This window comes from Rhinoderma darwinii, assembly GCF_050947455.1.
Source record: "Rhinoderma darwinii isolate aRhiDar2 chromosome 5 unlocalized genomic scaffold, aRhiDar2.hap1 SUPER_5_unloc_9, whole genome shotgun sequence".
Taxonomy (NCBI): Eukaryota; Metazoa; Chordata; class Amphibia; order Anura; family Rhinodermatidae; genus Rhinoderma; species Rhinoderma darwinii.
The window spans coordinates 177613-197637 of record NW_027461822.1 but is presented as its reverse complement, the minus strand read 5'-3'; the positions used below and the strand labels follow the sequence as shown (position 1 = coordinate 197637).

The following is a 20025-nucleotide window of genomic DNA, read 5'->3' as shown; positions in this document are numbered from 1 at the left end:
AGCGGCGAGGCCTGAATCCCCTTTCTCTCGCTTTGTGGGCAACTGCCCTGTCCAAAGAGAGGAAAGGCGGGTGACGGTCTCAATGCGGAACCCACACACCCCCGGCAAAGACATCACCACGCTCCTGAAGCGGTTCTGCACAGTGGTGAGGGAACCCACCCACATCCTGAACGGACTCGGCTTCTGGACTGGCAAGTGGTCGGTAATCGTCCGACTCAACAAGGATTCAAGCGCGGAAGACGGCCTCCAGCACCTGCCCCAGTCATTCTCGCTGGGCAACTCCTACGGCCTCATCTACTACCCGGACATGCCGCAGATCTGCAGGAGATGCAGCAAGAAGGGTCATTCGATGAAGGACTGCAAGGAGGACGCCTGCAAGAACTGCCGGGTAACAGGACACGAGACCAAAGACTGCCCGAAACGGACAATGTGCAACCTCTGCGGACAAGCAGCCCACTCTTACAAGGACTGCCCGAAGAGGGATCGATCCTGGGCAACTGTAGCAGCGAAAGCTCCAGCCAGAGGGAACCCCGCCCCAGCCAGAGCTCCAGCGGCACAGAAGACCGGGAAAAAGAAGGATGGTAAGAAGACGACAGTCCCTCCCCCCCCTCTCCCGGCCCTCCCTCGCCCTACCCTTCCCACCCTCCCTCGCCCTGCCCTCCCCACCCCCCCCGTCCCCAACCCCTGTCACCCCCACTGAGGCTCTCACCTTCTCCTACCCACCCATCTCAGTGGTCCTGTCACCCGCACCTCTCCCAACCCAGCCTCCCTTCTCCCCAGCTCCAGCAGCACTAACATCTTCCTCTCCAGCTGCTGGAGTCCTCTCCCTGGAGGATTTTCCCCCTCTTGTCTCCTCAGGTGCCATCCAGAGGAAGAGAAAGGTGAGGGACAGCCCAGCGGCTGAGTCCTCAAAGCGACAAGTCGTGGAAATCTGCGAAGATTCCCTTGCGCAGCAGGAGGAAATGGAGCAGATGGTGGAGGAACTCGTGTCTGAACCTGAGGTCATCGACTTCACAACAGACATCCAGGTGGCTACAATCCTGGAACAATTTTTGTCAGAGGGCCTGCTGGATCTTTCGGACCCGCCAGGCGAGGAGGATCCGCCCGACCGGACTGGTAACTAAGGTGTATCGTTTGCACTAACCTTCTTTATTCTCCCCCATGGCTGCTAAACTTAACATCTTTGGCCTCAATGTGAGGAGTGTTAGAGATAGGACTAGATGTCAGATGGTGCTAACTTTTCTTTCCAAGCAGTCGAGTGATATATTTATGCTGCAGGAATGTACTCTCCCCTCTTCCAGGTCATATCATCACCTGGCCAGGCAGTGGACCCATGGCCCGTCCTACTGGTCTGGTGGGGGCGACTGTAAGTCTGCAGGGGTTGCCATCCTGATTAGGGGAAGCGTATTTACTGTTGACTCTGTCCAGGAGCTCGTCTGCGGCCGCTTGTTGGTCGTAGACGGTTCCTGGGCGGGAGAGCCGATTAGGCTCATCAACGTGTACGCTCCCCCTATGAAGGCTGAGCGCCTGGAACTATTCCAGACCCTGCGGACCCAGCTCGCCACCACTAGGGCAGTGGTGATGGCCGGGGACTTCAACTGCCCGATCGAAGAGGATGGACGAAGTTCCGGCACTTCAATCAAGCTGGATGTCAGTTCCAAACTGCTTATCGAGATGGTAACCGAAGCATCCTTGCAGGACGTTGTGGGCTCCATGGGGATCGGCTCTGTGAACTATTCATGGAGCCGACCCGATGGCTCACTTCGTTCTCGGATTGACTTTGTGTTCACCTCCCGGGCAGTCAAGCAGCATGGGCACTCCATGATCCCCTGCTTCTTCTCTGACCACAGGGCCATTCTCTTCCAGGGTGCCATCGGCCACGGTTTTCCTCCCGGCCCTGGCTCCTGGAAGCTGAATTGTGCCCTGCTGGAAAGAGAGGAGGTACTGGCGGAACTTAGAGACGCCTATATTGTTTGGAGGAATGATAAAGTTTTCTTTGACAAAACCTGTGACTGGTGGGAATATGTTAAAGTTGAATTTCGTTGTTTCTTTCAGGCAAAAAGTCGTCAACAGGCGTGTGAGAGGAAGAGAGACTTCAGAGAGATGCAGCGTCAGCTGCGATCCCTGCAAGACCTCCTTCAATGCGGCTGGGACGTCAGGAAGGAGCTGGAGGAAGCCAAAAAGGGCCTGAAAAGGCACTTTGAGGAGGAATCCAAGCGAATTATCTTTCGTTCCAAGGTGGAGAACCTGGAGAAGGGTGAGAAATGTAACTCGTTCTTTTTCAGGAAACTCCATGCCGGCCACACGCCCCTGAAGGAACTCCGAGATGAGACCGGAAACATGCATTCTGGGAAGAAGGAGGTGATGGGAGTCGTCACAGACTACTACCGAAGCCTCTACTCCCGGAAAACCACTGACCCCGAAGCCGCCGATAAATTCCTGTCAGGTATCACTAATCATCTTGATCCTGCAGGTACGGAGGCTATGGACGTACCCCTGACGGTGGAGGAACTGCTCTCTGCCGCTAAATCCTTCAGACCCGGCAGGACCCCGGGCAGTGATGGTCTCCCAGCAGAGCTCTATGTAGCGCTGGGGGACTTGATCTGTCCGGACCTGCTGGAGCTCTATGAGGAGATGGTGGTGGAGGGTAGAATGCCACCGTCCTTGAGAGAAGGCATGATCACGATCTTGTATAAGCGGAAGGGGGAGAGATGTGACCTGAAAAACTGGCGTCCCATCTCTCTCCTGAACGTGGACTACAAGATCCTCGCCAAAGTATTGACCAACAGACTGAAGGTTGTCATCGGACAGATCATCGGATCGGACCAAACCTGCGGCATTCCTGGCCGTAGGGTGGCCGACAGTCTTGCCCTGGTGAGGGACACGGTGCATTACATGCAAAGCCGCCGTACACACGCGGCCCTGGTCAGTCTGGATCAGGAGAAGGCTTTTGACCGGGTCTCTCACGAATTCATGGGTAAGGCTCTGCGTAGGCTGCGGCTTGGCAGGTTGTTCTGTTTGTATGTTAACCTGATGTATTGCGACATTTACAGCTCGGTGCTGGTGAACGGCTGGAAGACTGACCCCTTTCCTGTATCGTCGGGGGTTAGACAAGGCTGTCCTCTTTCACCTCTCCTTTTTGTTTGTGTTATAGAGCTCTTCGCAGAGGCCATCCGGCAGAATGGAGAGATCAGAGGGATCACCGCACCAGGTCCAGGACACTTCGAGGTCAAATGCTCGCTGTACATGGACGACGTGACCGTCTTCTGCGCTGACCAGAGTTCGGTGACTGCACTCGTCCAGACCTGTGAGGAGTTCGGACGCGCTTCAGGGGCAAAAGTCAACTGCGGGAAGTCGGAAGCCATGCTCTTCGGAAAGTGGTACCTGCCTTCTCCTGCCTCCTTCCCGTTTACTATCAAGCCGGACTTCATCAAAATTCTGGGAGTCTGGTTCGGTAAGGAAGGTGCAGCCCTAAAGTCGTGGGAAGAACGCTTGGCCAAAGTCAACCAAAGGATCGGACTGTGGAGCCTCAGACAACTCACTATTGAGGGCAAAGCAATGGTCCTGCGTAACGAAGTCTTGCCTGTGCTACAATACACTGCACAGGCATGGCCCCCTCTTGCAACGGTCTCGAGGGCCATTACCAGGACTGTGTTTCGCTTCATCTGGGGCTCGAAAATGGACAGAGTAAAGCGGACTGTTATGTACAAGGAGCCCCGCAAAGGTGGGAAGGGTATACCCGACATTCCCACTCTGCTGCGGATCGCTTTTGTATGTGACTGTGTTCGTAGGACTCTGAGGACAGCAAACGGCTCTGCGGGCAAGGCCATGTCCCGCTACTTCCTCCTTCCCCTCTGGCGAGGTTTTGGCTGGGATAAGTGGGACAGCTCCTTCCCTTACAACTGGCACGCTCCCTGGTTCTACGGAGATGTCGTCCGGTTTGTGAGGGAGCATCAACTGGAGGGTCTTAAGCCCGACTTGTGGAAACCTAAGACGATCCACAAGCACATCAGAGCAAAGGACTCACTGGAGTTTGTTCCAGGGCTTCATGCCGACACGTTGGAGACTGTTTGGACTAACGTGTCATCTGGCAGGTTGACCAACGGGCACAAGGACATTTCATGGATGGCCATCCAGGGAGGACTGCCTCTTAGGTCATTCATGCATGCCCGCAACCTGTGCAAGACCCGGTACTGCCCCAGGTGCCCCTTCACGGAGGAAACATCTTTGCACATTTTCTGGCAGTGCCCCTTTGCACAGGGTCTGTTGAAAGCCTTGGAACACGAACTCAAGGACTCAGTTCCCAGGAACGGACTGTCGTACCGCTCGGTACTTTATGGACTATTTCCTGGGAATACCACGGATGGAGCAATCCAGGAAGCCTGGCGCCTTATGAACTGTTTTAAGGACGCTATATGGTTCGCCAGGAATCGTCTGATTTTGCGGAGAGAGAGTGTGTCCGTCCAGGACTGCCGCAGGCTGATCCACAGCCTGCTCAGAGACTATTCCACCTGGGACAGCCCGGACGTCGATGAGGAAGAGGACTGATACTCCCCTTCCCCCCACTCTCCCTTCTTGTGTGTTGTCTTTCAATAAAGCTTCGGGCCTGTGATTTCCCCCTTCCCTATCCCCTCCTACCCACTCCCCTATCCCATCACTTGTCTGTAATGCTTTGTTGTTTGGCTTTAGTGAATGCAAGAATGTTAGTGTAGCATGTGGTGTAATGTATAGCATAGGCTAGCCTGTACTGTGTATTATACTGTCATGTTATGTTTGACGACTGTTATTATTTATTATTTGCTGCTTCATGGCTCGCGCTGCGTCGCAGTAATGTTTGTATGATGACGATTGATTGTCAATAAAGCATTTTTCAATCAAAAAAATCTGTTCTTATCAGTTTAATATCTGATACGTCCCCTATCTGGGGACCATATATTAAATGGATTTTTAGAACAGGGAGATGGAAATAGAGCTTGCTCTGTCCACTCCACGCATTGACCTGGTATTGCAGTATTTCCAGGACCGGTGCACCCTTCCCTTATGTGTTGACTAAAATCAGATTCCAAAAGTGCTATTTGTGTTTGCTATTGTTTTTGTCTTTCTGATGGGATCTCCCCTTTTAATCCCATTATTTCAACACCTGTTGGACAATGCATTTGTACAGTCATGTGTGATAATGAGCTCATTTATTAAATGCAATTAATGAATACATTGCCACCTCTTGTTGTGTGTGTGTGTGTGTGTGTGTGTGTCTTCTGTGTTTCTGTGTTTCCGGCATTTCACATTGGAACAGCTCATTCACCTTCCTTGTCTTCTCTCCGCCCTCCCTCCTAGGTAAGTTAAAGAGCTGCACCTGAGCCAGCCACTGATTGATGCAGCACCACAGTCAAATAGTGGAGTGGAGTGGAGTAGGGGAACAGCAAACAGCCATTAAAGCAGCCAGCCGCCTACCCGCCACAATGGACCTACCTGTGTACACTAGATGGATGTGATGGAATGTACTGTCGTCCCTACATTTCAAGAAGAAGTAAGAATTGCAGTTGCAACAAACCCTTGCTTGCCTACAAAGAGAGCAGCAATTTGGATTTGTTACTTTGTTACCTGGAAGAATAACAAACTGTGCAAGGATGGAGGTTGTAGGAGCAAGGAGAAGTTGTCTGTAAAGTTGGTGGATGCTTATTTTCCATTTTGCAGTCCCTTGTCTCCCTCTTGTGGCCTCCTGGAGGCAAATAAATGTGCAAAAAAAAGACAGCCTGGCGGCCGGCTGTTGCAGTGTTGCCCTCTCAGGCAACACTGAGTGACTGACTGAGCCTCACCGTCTTATATAAAGTTCAGACGGAACTTTGCACGTGTCATAGTGGAGCCCTCAGGATTCCAGAGCCAGCTTTCTGACATCATAATGGGGCCTCAGAGATAGATAAAAGCCTGGGCCCAGGCAGTGTTGGTCAGTGCTGCTCAGCAGGCAGCACTGGACTGGATTAAAGCTGATACAAGGTGTGAAGGAACAAGGGGTGGCTGTGGGCATGCACTTGCTGCCGCTGCCAGTGTTTATCTGCATGGCAGGAGGGCATTTGGGCGTTGCCAGGAAGGCGTTTTTATGTAGATTCCTCCTCTTTCAGCACTGCATTGTGGTGCAAGCAAAAGAAGCAAATCCTGTGTAGCTTCCTCTCCGGCCTTTATTCACCTCCCTCCCGCTTAGTAGCTGTAAATGTGTGTGAGCCTGCAGGGCCCCATGGAATTGCCTAGGAGTAGGCTGAATCAATCGCTGCAAGGGGTGAACAGCAGTATGGGACAGGCTCGGGCAAGGCAAGGGCCGCTCGGGTTATCGCTTCTCGGCCTTTTGGCAAGATCAGGTGTAGTATTTCTGCATCTGGTTTTGTTGGGAGGTGTCCGGGGTACCCTGCTCCTTGGCCTTGGGGGATCGTCTCTTTTCACAGAGAGACTTCACCCCCTTGCTGCTATTTGGGGAGTGGGCTTAGCCCCCGGACAACGAGTTGCGATCGCGCCTTACCCAAAAGGTCAACCGACCTTGAGGCGTTTTCCTAAGAGCGTTCCGAGGGCGTTTATCGGGCTTCGTAGGTGTCTGGGGTACCCTAATCCTTGGCCTTGGGGGAGGGTTCCACTTAATTGTGGAATCTGAGCCCTTGCTGCTATAAGGGACAGGCTTAGCCCCCAGGCACTGAAAATGCCATTTACATTTGGTTTCGCATCCGGGGACACCCGGTTGCGCCAGTCCGTCCGCATTGAGGTGGAAGAAGGCCATCGTCAGCGGAAGAACCTTCGCTTCATTGTGGAGGTGATTCTGCTGGACTTCCTGGGGCTCAAGCGGGCGGACATCCTGTGTCTCAATGACCAGGAAAGCCGCGGTCGGTACACCATCTCCTTTACGGCCGCGGCATGCTGCGAGAATATGCACAAGAGACTATCTGATGCGGACCAGAGTGAGGAGCGGCTAAATGGACTGAACTTTTTATTCCTCTACGGGGAGGAAGAAGTCCCGCTCGTGATGTGCATGTTCAGTCCATTTGTCTCAGAGTGTGACATTGAAACCTTCCTCAGTCGTTACTGCAGGGAGGTCCGCTTCTCACACAAAATCTTGAACACCCAGAGCTTCTGGAATGGCAAAAGGAAATATTGGGTGAAGTTCCGCCAGGATCCCAATGGCATTGGAGGCTTACATCACCCACCCCAGAACTTTGCCATTGGGAAGAATCGAGGATTCTTATTTTACCCCCAGATGCCAATAGCCTGCCGGAACTGCTTGAGATATGGCCACACCAGAGAACATTGTGACCGGCCCCATGTGGTGCAGTGTAATAGGTGTGGCCAGGTTGGACACGTGGCGGCAAAATGCAGTTCCGAGGTGTTGTGCAATCTGTGCGGCATGACTGGGCATGCTTTTAAAGACTGCCCCCGCAGAGCGAAATCTGGGCCACCCAGACCAGGGCCAGAGCGGCAGTTTGCAACATGTGCAGACGCCGCTGGTAATGCCCCAAAACGAGCATTGACGACTGAGGGGTCCAGGCCAAAGTCCTTCACAGCTCCATCGGGGGGCCCACCGATGTCAGCCTCGAGGGACGGCCATAGGGATTCCACCGGGTCCAGGCAGAGCAGGAGGAATTCTGACTCTGCTGGACATAAGTTGACCGGCACCTCTGCAAACAGGTCCTCTGCTCCGCCTGCAGTGGACCCTGTTGAGGCAGTGGTTAGCGACAGGCGTCGTGGCTCCGTAGGTTCTGCAGTAGGACCTGACGCCTGTCCCAAGAGTGTGGGCATGGAGCGGAGACACTCTGTGTCAGACGAGGGCTCCATTAAGAAAACCCTAAAATATGCTGGATTGGAGCCTCGTTTTGACCATTTCCGGTCAACGGGGGGGTCGGAGCAAAGTTCCTCCACTGCGGTTGTGGAGGGGCTTGCGATGAAGGCTCCCCGTAAGCAGGCAAAGGTTGCCAAGAGTGATGGGACCTCACAGGCCCCTGTGCAGCTGCCCAGGAAGGACATCAGCGATATCTTCAGCCAGGGGCCAGAGATGGGTGAGAGCGACTTCGAGGAGATGGATAGGAGCCATTCTGCAAAGAGACAGCGAGAGGAAGAGGAGTCCGGAGTTCGGAGGAAAGCTGCCTATCGGAGTTCGGATGAGAGCAGTGTGGGGGTTGGAGCCGCCCACGTATCTGGCTCTGACCCTACCAACATCCAAGATTTATTGACCCCTCAAAAAGGGGGTCCAGACTCGCAGCTGATCTCCGAATACGACTCTTCTGGTTCGGACCCTGACCTCAACTAAGACTATGTTGGTTCCTATCAAAGTCGCCTCACTAAATGTGAGGTCCCTAAAGAGCCCTGTCCGCAGGACTGCTTTATTTTCATTTTTAGAGACTGTGGACTTTGACCTTTGCCTGCTTCAAGAATGTGGAATCCCTAATGACTTGGAATATCAAGATTTAAAGATGGACTGGAAACTAGGCCCCTCAGTCTGGTCTGGTGGAAATGACTGTCGCTCTGCGGGGGTTGGATTGCTCTGCCGAGGTCGTTTTATCTCCATCCAAACAGTGACTGAAATCATGCCCGGCAGAGCTATTTTAATACATTTGCTTTTTAATGGAATTTTAATTCGTGTTTTAAACGTTTATGCCCCTCCTACCAAACAGGAGAGGGCAGAACTATTAGAGATTTTACCATTGTTTTGTGTTGGGTCTACCCCCCTGCTGGTGGGTGGTGATTTTAACTGTGTGCGAGATGGAGAACACCGGCAGGGTGGGGATTTTAATCGAAAAATTGACCGTACTTCTTACCTGCTCAAGAATTTTATTGGTGATTTTAAATTGAAAGATTGCTGGAGGGAACTCTTGCCTGCGGACCCAGGCCCCACCTGGTCCAATGGAAGAGTGAGCTCCAGAATTGATTTTATTTTCACTTCTAATAGTTTTATTCCCAAAAAATGTTTGCTTTTAACAAATATTTTATCTGATCACAAGCTCCTTTCAGTGCACCTGGAGCTAGAGGGAGAGCAAAAAGCTTGTAGGGGTCCCTGGAGACTAAACACCACACTCCTGGAGGACCCCATCATTAAAGAGGAGTTTGTGCGGACCTACCAGTGTTGGCAGTCCCATAGAGCGCCCAGTCAGCCTATGCTACACTGGTGGGAGGGCATTAAACCCAAAATCAGAGCTTTTTTTATTCGAGCAGGTAAGAAGAAAGCAAAAGAGAAAAAACAATGGTTTTATGTTCTTAATAAACGTTTACATGTACTTTTTAAATTGAAGGAGATTGGTATGGATGTTGATGATGATATCTTAAATCTTAAAGCTGAAATAAAACATGCCATAGAAGAGAAAGGGAAACAAATAATTTTTAATTCACATGTAAAGCACCTCGAGGATGGCGAGAAGTGTTCCCGGTTCTTCTTCAAAAAGGTAATGGATAAACGAGATGTCATTTTAAACCTTGAAGGAGAAACCACTATGGTCGGCATTTTAAATTCTGCTTTTAATTTCTACCAATCTCTTTTTAACAAGAAAAATATTGATCCTTCCTTTTTAGAACATGTTCTTAATTCCCTTGATGCCAAGCTAGATATTTTAGACCAGGAAGTTTTATCCCGTAATATTACCTTGGAGGAACTTTTATTTGCTTTTAAAAGTTTTTCTAATGGGAAAGCTCCTGGGGAAGATGGTCTGCCCATCGAATTTTATCATGCTTTTTGGGAAATTTTAAAGAATGACATGTTTTTATTGTATAAGGAAGTTTTTATTACTGAAGAGCTGCCCCCTTCCTGGAGGAGGGGGATTGTGTCCTTAATTTTTAAAAAAGGTGAGAGGGACCAGTTAAAAAACTGGCGCCCTATTACTCTTTTAAACGTTGATTGTAAAATTTTAGCTAAACTAATAACAATCCGTTTTAAACCTTTTATTCATAAATTAATCCATCCAAACCAGGTATGTGGGGTACCTGGGAGGTCAATTACTGAGTCCCTGAATATTTTACGTGACATCATTTGGTATTTTAAAGAAAGGGGTCAAAGCCTTGCTATTTTATCCTTAGATTTCGAGAAGGCTTTTGACCGGGTCTCCCATGAATATCTTTTTATGGTTCTTAAAAAGATGGCTGTTCCTGAAATTATTTTAACACGTATTAAGCTTTTATATCGATCCTGTTTTAGCCAAATTTCTATCAACGGATTTTTAACTAAAGGTGTTCCTCTTTTATCAGGGGTGAAACAGGGGTGCCCGTTGTCTCCGCTCCTTTTTATTTGTGCCATAGAACCTCTGTTCACCCTAATAAGAGATGATAAAGTCATCAGAGGCGTGCCCATACCTGGAGGAAGGGGGAACCAGGTAAAAATCCTAGGCTATATGGATGACGCCACCGTCCTATGCCCAGACGCCGCTTCTATGAGACGGGCATTGAGGAACACCGGCTTTTTTTGTGAAGCCTCTGGTTTTAAATTAAACGTTGATAAGTGTGACTGTTTTTATACTGGTGTATGGGATTCCTCTGTGACACCAGGAGTTAACATGCAGCAGGATCAGATAAAAATTTTAGGAATTGTTTTTAATCAAGAAAACGATGGGAGACCCAATTGGGATTCAGTAATTGCCAAAATGGAAAAAAAGGTTTTAATGTGGAATTTGAGAAATCTCACCATGGAGGGAAAAGTTTTAATAATTAAATCTGTTTTATTACCCATAATGCTTTATGTAGCTATGGTTTTCCCTCCAACAATTTTATATATTAAAAAAGTGACCAGGATCTGTTTTATGTTTTTATGGGGTTCCAAAATGGAAAAACTAAAACGTGATTTTATGTACAGATGTAAGGACAATGGCGGGAGAGATGTTCCTAACCTTTTTAACTTCTTTTACATTAAATACTTTTGCTTCTGTTTTAAAATGTATAATTCTGATGGTATTTTTAGCTACTTTTTAAAGTACGCTACGGGCATGATTTTTAAACGATGGTTTCGTGTCCCTTTGAATTCTCCTGTGCTTCTGTGTCCCCCAAAACAATATGCGGTGCTCGAAAAAACTGTCAGGCTCCTAGGTCTCCAAGAATTGGAGCCTGACATATTGGGGGACCAGAAAAAAGTGTCACTCTCCTGTAGGCGGCAGGAGGATACACTGGCAGTTTCAAATTTCTCACAGGCAAGGTCCAAGGTGGTGTGGCGGAACGTTTTCGGGAAATTTATGGCAAATGTGCACAAGGACCTTGCCTGGGCAATCGTTCACCGGTGCCTCCCTACTCGTGAATTCCAGCATAGGCGAGGACTGGTGGCGAGAGCCAAGTGCCCGAGAGACAGGTGTGGTGACGACGAGACGGTAATGCACCTGTTTTGGAACTGCCCATATGCACAGGAGGTTTGGAGGAAGGTAGGCCCATTGCTGAAATGGGCCTGCGGTCTTAAAGATCTTAAATTTGAATACGTGTTTTATGGTCTTTTTAACTGCCCAAGTTTTAAACAGCAAATGGTCTGTTGGATCATTTTAAACTGTTTTAAGAATGCCATCTGGAAGGTTAGGAACATTCTGCTTTTTAAACATGATTTTATTGACGTTAAAAATTGTGTGAAATATGCCCTAAGTGAAATGTATATTTATTATCTTAGGGACAAAAAGCAGCTAGGGGTAAAAGAAGCAACATCCATGTGGTGTTTGCAAATGTGGAATACCATAACATTGTAAATAAAAATGGTTTTATTCTTTTATGTCTTTTATGCCCTGTATAAATTTTATCCTGCTATTGTTCTGTACTTTTATTATAACATCTGTATTAATGGTCTTATTATTATTACTTTTGTATTAAAAAAAAAAAAAAAAAAAAAAAAAATCTGTTCTTATCAGTTTAATATCTGATACGTCCCCTATCTGGGGACCATATATTAAATGGATTTTTAGAACAGGGAGATGGAAATAGAGCTTGCTCTGTCCACTCCACGCATTGACCTGGTATTGCAGTATTTCCAGGACCGGTGCACCCTTCCCTTATGTGTTGACTAAAATCAGATTCCAAAAGTGCTATTTGTGTTTGCTATTGTTTTTGTCTTTCTGATGGGATCTCCCCTTTTAATCCCATTATTTCAACACCTGTTGGACAATGCATTTGTACAGTCATGTGTGATAATGAGCTCATTTATTAAATGCAATTAATGAATACATTGCCACCTCTTGTTGTGTGTGTGTGTGTGTGTGTGTGTGTCTTCTGTGTTTCTGTGTTTCCGGCATTTCACATTGGAACAGCTCATTCACCTTCCTTGTCTTCTCTCCGCCCTCCCTCCTAGGTAAGTTAAAGAGCTGCACCTGAGCCAGCCACTGATTGATGCAGCACCACAGTCAAATAGTGGAGTGGAGTGGAGTAGGGGAACAGCAAACAGCCATTAAAGCAGCCAGCCGCCTACCCGCCACAATGGACCTACCTGTGTACACTAGATGGATGTGATGGAATGTACTGTCGTCCCTACATTTCAAGAAGAAGTAAGAATTGCAGTTGCAACAAACCCTTGCTTGCCTACAAAGAGAGCAGCAATTTGGATTTGTTACTTTGTTACCTGGAAGAATAACAAACTGTGCAAGGATGGAGGTTGTAGGAGCAAGGAGAAGTTGTCTGTAAAGTTGGTGGATGCTTATTTTCCATTTTGCAGTCCCTTGTCTCCCTCTTGTGGCCTCCTGGAGGCAAATAAATGTGCAAAAAAAAGACAGCCTGGCGGCCGGCTGTTGCAGTGTTGCCCTCTCAGGCAACACTGAGTGACTGACTGAGCCTCACCGTCTTATATAAAGTTCAGACGGAACTTTGCACGTGTCATAGTGGAGCCCTCAGGATTCCAGAGCCAGCTTTCTGACATCATAATGGGGCCTCAGAGATAGATAAAAGCCTGGGCCCAGGCAGTGTTGGTCAGTGCTGCTCAGCAGGCAGCACTGGACTGGATTAAAGCTGATACAAGGTGTGAAGGAACAAGGGGTGGCTGTGGGCATGCACTTGCTGCCGCTGCCAGTGTTTATCTGCATGGCAGGAGGGCATTTGGGCGTTGCCAGGAAGGCGTTTTTATGTAGATTCCTCCTCTTTCAGCACTGCATTGTGGTGCAAGCAAAAGAAGCAAATCCTGTGTAGCTTCCTCTCCGGCCTTTATTCACCTCCCTCCCGCTTAGTAGCTGTAAATGTGTGTGAGCCTGCAGGGCCCCATGGAATTGCCTAGGAGTAGGCTGAATCAATCGCTGCAAGGGGTGAACAGCAGTATGGGACAGGCTCGGGCAAGGCAAGGGCCGCTCGGGTTATCGCTTCTCGGCCTTTTGGCTCAGATCAGGTTTATTGCCTGGTCTGGGCCGGGGGTTCGGTCTTTCGTGGAGTCCTCTCCGACGTTTTTGGGAGCGATCACCGTGCCGTTGGGCATTCCATATCAAGATGGCAGCAGTGCGGAATACTATTCGTTTTGTGGTAAATGAGCAGAGGAGAGACGAAGTGGATACTGGGCACATCATTGAGAACATCCTTCTGGACCTGGCTGGAGTTAAGTTGGTAGAGGTATTCTGTATCCAAGCTTTCAGCAATATTGCTACGTATGATGTATCCTTTTTTGAGGCCGCCTACTGTCTAAATGTTTTTCAGTTGCTCAAGGAGAAACACATGCATGAGGCTTTAACATCTATTGAAGTGCAACCTCTTTTTTCAGCAGTGGAGAAATGTATTACCATCCACATGTATAACCCATTTCTGGATAGAAGGCTGGTCAGGGCCTTTTTAGCTCACTACTGTACCCATGTTAGAGGTGGTGTGGAGCAGAAGAATCTATGGGGAGTTTTCAATGGTGATATCAAGTACTGGGTCAGGCTGAAACCTGACTCCAGCTGTATTGGAGGAGTGATGAATCCTCCTGCTAATTTTTCAATTGGTGGTAATAAGGGGTATCTGTATTACCAAGATATGCCATGCTTTTGCAGATCATGTTTTTCCTACGGGCATACCAAAGATGCATGTAAAGGCAAGGTTTGCAGAAATTGCAAGGAAACCGGACATGAGGCTAGTGCATGTATTTCCCCATCCAGGTGTGATATTTGTGGTTTGCCTGGCCATACCTGTAGGAAATGTCCAAAGGTGTTTCCTTTCTTAGGATAAGAGAGAAGAACATGGGGCAGACAGGTGAGAACAACAAGTTCCCTTGCTGCCTCTTCTGAGGAAATTTCAGAGCCTGCTGGCAGTGTTTCTGTGTCTGCTTGTCAGGACCCAGGGAAAGCTGTATTAGGAGAGGTTCTAACCTCACATACTAACAGCATGGAGTTGGGTGTGGTCCCTCCTGCAGAGCAAAGTGTTGATGAAGCACCTGGGGTTATACCTATGGAAGGTGAAGACACAGCGCCACCTATTGGGTGTGCTTCCCCTGATGATGGTGCAAGTATGCAAATTTTGTCTTTTTCTAGCCCAGAGTCAAAAATGGAAGACTCAGCTAAAGTGGAGTGGTCAATATCGGAGGAGGACGAGAAGGAGGCCAGGATGCCTAGTGCCACTAGTGCGGAAATCTTCCATAAAGTTGTCTCAAAAAGGGGGAAGTCTGGAAAAGCGGTGAAGAGACTGAAGATAGGCTTGTTGGAAGATTCGGCTCATGCAAATCCTTTCTCATTGTTGGACAGTGACTCTAGTTCTAGCCCTAAGTCATCTGAGGTGGCCTCAGAAGTACCCAGCTCTCCTGGGGAAGGTTTCCTCAGTGAAGTCAATGTGGCGAATCTGGAAAGAGCGATGTATTTCCCTGGGACGTGATATGTTCTGGTTCTTCATGGCTTTCCATTGCACTAACCATACTATGCCCGCATGTCTTTGAGATTAAAAATTGTCTCACAAAATGTACGGGTGTTCTCCTCTGCTCACAAGCGTGCTGCAGTCCTGGACTTTTTGGCCTCTAAGGGCAGTGACATTGTTTGCGTACAAGAATGTGGTTTATCAAAAATGCCTAGGAAAGAAGAATGGAAGTTTGGGGAAGCAATTTGGTCTTTTTCTTCCACAAATAGGAATGATGGAATTGGTATCCTCTTCAAAAATAATGAGTTTGTCATCAAACAGACTCAAATTATACAGGAAGGAAGATGTGTCTGCGTGTTACTAGCCTATAAGGGGTGGCAGTTTAGGCTAATCAATATCTATGGCCATGCTGTGAAAACTGATAGGTTGGCACTTTTTGATAGTTTAAAATTTTTTCTACACGGTAAAGTTCCTGTCATTATTGTTGGTGACATTAACTGTATCCTGGAGAAGCAGGCCCGAGCTGGGTCCACAGAGTCTAATGTGGATGTCACTGGAGTTTTGTGGAATAAAATTTTGCAGGACTTTGCTTTGCAGGACGCTGTCACCAGGAAACCAGGTCCATTTACCTATCATGCCGGTGACGGAAGAACGGATTCTCGTCTGGATTTTTTCTTTTTTTCTACCTCTGCAATGAAATGTGTAGATTATGCGCAGGAGAGAGTGTGGTTTTCAGATCACGAGTGTTTGTTGGGGGTTTTTGTTATAAATAATTTCTTTTATGGTAGAGGGGTATGGAAGATGAATGTCAGTTTTCTGTGTGATGAAAGGGTAAAAACTAGGTTTGGGAAAAAATATGGTTTTTGGGCTAGAAAGAAAAGTTCTTTCTCTAATGTGTGTGAATGGTGGGTATGGGTGAAAAAAAAGATTGGTGGGTTTTTTAGACAGATAGGATATAGAAGAGCGAGAAGGAAAAGATTGCAATATTTACGCTTTAACATGCGGATGACGTTCCTTCAACAATGTAAAAATTTGGGTATGGATGTAAGACACGATTTGGAAAAAACAAAAAAAGATATTAAGGAGTGGTTCCGAGAAAAAGGGAAAGAAATAATATTTAGGTCTAAGGTGGAGGTTAGAGATAATCACGAGAAATGTACTAGATTTTTCTTTAAAAAAATGTGTGGTGGAAAAAGTGGAATGAATGTGTTACTGGATAAGGATGATAAAGAGGTGTTTGGTAAGGATGTGATTGATGTGGTGTCTGATTTTTATAAACAACTGTATGATGTGAAGAAGTGTGATTTGGGTGATGATGAGGAGTTTCTGGATATTGTGTGTAATTTTGTTCCTGAAAGTGAATGTGAGTCTTTGCTTGGTGAGATTATGGATGGTGAAATAAAGGATGTGGTGGGAAGTATGGCTAAAAATAAGTCTCCAGGGATCGATGGAATACCAGCTGAGTTCTATGGGAAATATTGGGACATAATTGGGAAGGATGTTATAGATGTTATGAGAGTGTTGTTTTCTGGGACGAATATGTGTGATGTGATGAAGAAGGGTATGGTAGTTCTGTTGCATAAAAAAGGAGATAAGAGGCGTTTAGAAAACTGGCGACCAATTACTTTGCTGAATACGGATTATAAAATTTTTGCCAAGCTGATTGCGAATCGTATGAGAAATGTGATTGGGTGTGTGATTGATGAGGATCAGGTATGTGCGGTACCAAAAAGGAAATTGCATGAGAATATGGCGTTGGTGCGGGATATGCTTGAGGATTGTAAGGGTCGGAATAAGAAGGTGATTGTGTGTGCGTTAGATTTTGAGAAAGCGTTTGATCGTGTGGCGCATGTGTTTTTGTTTAAAGTGTTAGAGAGAATGGGTTTTCCGGTTCAGTTTGTGAGTTTGTTGAAGAATTTATACGCGAATGCAAAGAGTTGTGTGCAGGTGAATGGGTTTTTTTCCGAATCATTTAGTATTATGTCTGGTGTGCGACAGGGTTGTCCGTTGTCTCCCATCCTATTTATTTGTGCGATTGAACCATTGTTGCAAATGATTAGAAATGATAAGGTTGTGAAAGGTTTGGTGGTGCCCGGGTGTGATGGAAAACGTGTGAAAGCTTTGGGATATATGGATGATATTTGTGTATTGTGTGATTCTGTGTATGATATGTCCAGAGTGAAGTTGATTGTAAACATGTTTTGTATTGCGTCTGCTTTTAAAATAAATTGGGGTAAGAGCAAATTTAAATTTTTTTTCAGTAATGAGCGAGTGAGTGATTCTGATATGGAACAGGTGGATGGTGTGAAAATTTTGGGTATTGTGTTTGATGATGAGTTGAAAGGGAGAGAAAGTTGGGATGAGTTAGGTGGTAGGATTGTGAGAAAGTTGGAAATGTGGAGAATGAGGGATCTTTCTTTTTCGGGGAAGGTTTTAATTGTCAAAAGTATTATTCTACCTATGATTTTATATGTTGCTCTGGTTTTTCCTCCTGCTGTTGATATGTTAAAAAAAGTGAATAGAGTTTTGTTCCTTTTTTTATGGGGGAGCGGGATTGAGAAGGCAAAGAGAGAAATTCTAATGAAAAGCAGACGAAATGGAGGCCTTGATTTCCCAAATTTGGAGATCTTCATTGGAATTAATTGTGTACGGTTTTTTGTAGAGCTTTTATTTAAAGAATCCAAGGCTTCCAGAATGTCGAAGTATCTAGCTGGAACGGTGATTCAGCGTCTAAGGTGGGAAAAACGTAATTTATGTAAACCAATTGCTTTTCAGTGCACAGGGTGGTATTTGTATGTTGAAAAATTTATTAAAAAGTTCCAGCTAGAGGATGTAAGAATGGAGAGATTTTTGAGCGAAAAGAATGTTGTGAGAAGTATGTGTATGAATAATGTGATGTGTTCTGTAAATGGTTTGAATTCGATGGAGTCTAAGTCTGTGTGGAAGAAGATTGTTACGTATGATGTGTCAAATAAGCAGAAAGATTTGTTATGGATGTCGGTACATGGAGTGTTGCCTGTAAGGAGTGTGCAGAAAAGAAGAGGTTTGGTTGCATCTGAAAGGTGTCCGAGAGAAGGTTGTGGGGATAATGAGGATGTGAGTCATGTGTTTTGGTCGTGTAAGCATGCAAAGGATGTTTGGAAAAAGTTGAGTGGGTTGTGCGAAGAATTGACTGGTTTGAAGAGTTTGACGTATGAAATTGTCTTGTTTGGTTTGTGTAGTTTGGGTAGTGAAAAGGATAGAGTGTTGTGGATTTTTTTGACTTGTGTGAAAGAAGTATTGTGGAATACGAGGAATTTGAATGTGTATAAAAGAGAAGTATTTGAGATGGAGGATGTGGTTAGTATGGTATTGGCTAAATTGTATTTTTATTATAAATGGGATCTAGGAAAAGGTATGGATGCGGAAGGGATATGGCGAATGTTAAAATGGAGGTATTTAGTTTGAGGAATTTTGTTTTGACTTATCTTGTATTTGATGGAAAAATAAAATAATGAACCAGAGTGATGAGATTTTTTGAAAAATAGAGAGGTGGTTTGAACAACTACAGTTCTCGGTTTTATTCAAAAAAACCTGAATGGTTTAATAAAAAAAAAAAAAAAAAAAAAAAAATCTGTTCTTATCAGTTTAATATCTGATACGTCCCCTATCTGGGGACCATATATTAAATGGATTTTTAGAACAGGGAGATGGAAATAGAGCTTGCTCTGTCCACTCCACGCATTGACCTGGTATTGCAGTATTTCCAGGACCGGTGCACCCTTCCCTTATGTGTTGACTAAAATCAGATTCCAAAAGTGCTATTTGTGTTTGCTATTGTTTTTGTCTTTCTGATGGGATCTCCCCTTTTAATCCCATTATTTCAACACCTGTTGGACAATGCATTTGTACAGTCATGTGTGATAATGAGCTCATTTATTAAATGCAATTAATGAATACATTGCCACCTCTTGTTGTGTGTGTGTGTGTGTGTGTGTGTGTCTTCTGTGTTTCTGTGTTTCCGGCATTTCACATTGGAACAGCTCATTCACCTTCCTTGTCTTCTCTCCGCCCTCCCTCCTAGGTAAGTTAAAGAGCTGCACCTGAGCCAGCCACTGATTGATGCAGCACCACAGTCAAATAGTGGAGTGGAGTGGAGTAGGGGAACAGCAAACAGCCATTAAAGCAGCCAGCCGCCTACCCGCCACAATGGACCTACCTGTGTACACTAGATGGATGTGATGGAATGTACTGTCGTCCCTACATTTCAAGAAGAAGTAAGAATTGCAGTTGCAACAAACCCTTGCTTGCCTACAAAGAGAGCAGCAATTTGGATTTGTTACTTTGTTACCTGGAAGAATAACAAACTGTGCAAGGATGGAGGTTGTAGGAGCAAGGAGAAGTTGTCTGTAAAGTTGGTGGATGCTTATTTTCCATTTTGCAGTCCCTTGTCTCCCTCTTGTGGCCTCCTGGAGGCAAATAAATGTGCAAAAAAAAGACAGCCTGGCGGCCGGCTGTTGCAGTGTTGCCCTCTCAGGCAACACTGAGTGACTGACTGAGCCTCACCGTCTTATATAAAGTTCAGACGGAACTTTGCACGTGTCATAGTGGAGCCCTCAGGATTCCAGAGCCAGCTTTCTGACATCATAATGGGGCCTCAGAGATAGATAAAAGCCTGGGCCCAGGCAGTGTTGGTCAGTGCTGCTCAGCAGGCAGCACTGGACTGGATTAAAGCTGATACAAGGTGTGAAGGAACAAGGGGTGGCTGTGGGCATGCACTTGCTGCCGCTGCCAGTGTTTATCTGCATGGCAGGAGGGCATTTGGGCGTTGCCAGGAAGGCGTTTTTATGTAGATTCCTCCTCTTTCAGCACTGCATTGTGGTGCAAGCAAAAGAAGCAAATCCTGTGTAGCTTCCTCTCCGGCCTTTATTCACCTCCCTCCCGCTTAGTAGCTGTAAATGTGTGTGAGCCTGCAGGGCCCCATGGAATTGCCTAGGAGTAGGCTGAATCAATCGCTGCAAGGGGTGAACAGCAGTATGGGACAGGCTCGGGCAAGGCAAGGGCCGCTCGGGTTATCGCTTCTCGGCCTTTTGGCTAAGATCAAGTGTAGTACTTTAGGGTATTGCCTTGTTTCTTGGTCAGGAGGTGCCCTGGTACCCTTTTCCTTGGCCTGGGGGGATCGTTTCTCTTAGGAGAGACTTCACCCCTCTGCTGCTATTGGGGAGGAGGATTAGTCCAGGGCAACGGGGAGCGATCACCTGCCTGGTACTTCGGTACTGAAGGTATTCTTTGGAGATTGCTGGAATTCGTTTGGAGCAGGATGGA

The 20025-nt window shown here is 46.7% G+C and overlaps 1 non-coding gene and 3 pseudogenes across 1 annotated transcript; all 4 read left to right on the top strand.

Annotated features, from left to right (window-relative positions):
• Positions 1 to 4860: 4860 nt before the first annotated feature.
• On the top strand, positions 4861 to 5036 carry LOC142697797 (U2 spliceosomal RNA; annotated as a pseudogene).
• A 6747-nt stretch (positions 5037 to 11783) lies between these two features.
• Positions 11784 to 11976, top strand: LOC142697806 (U2 spliceosomal RNA). Its single transcript, XR_012865553.1, has one exon. It is a non-coding gene; the product is annotated as a U2 spliceosomal RNA (small nuclear RNA).
• Positions 11977 to 18273: 6297 nt separating this feature from the next.
• On the top strand, positions 18274 to 18486 carry LOC142697822 (U2 spliceosomal RNA; annotated as a pseudogene).
• Positions 18487 to 19774: 1288 nt separating this feature from the next.
• Positions 19775 to 19885, top strand: LOC142697846 (U2 spliceosomal RNA; annotated as a pseudogene).
• Positions 19886 to 20025: the final 140 nt, after the last annotated feature.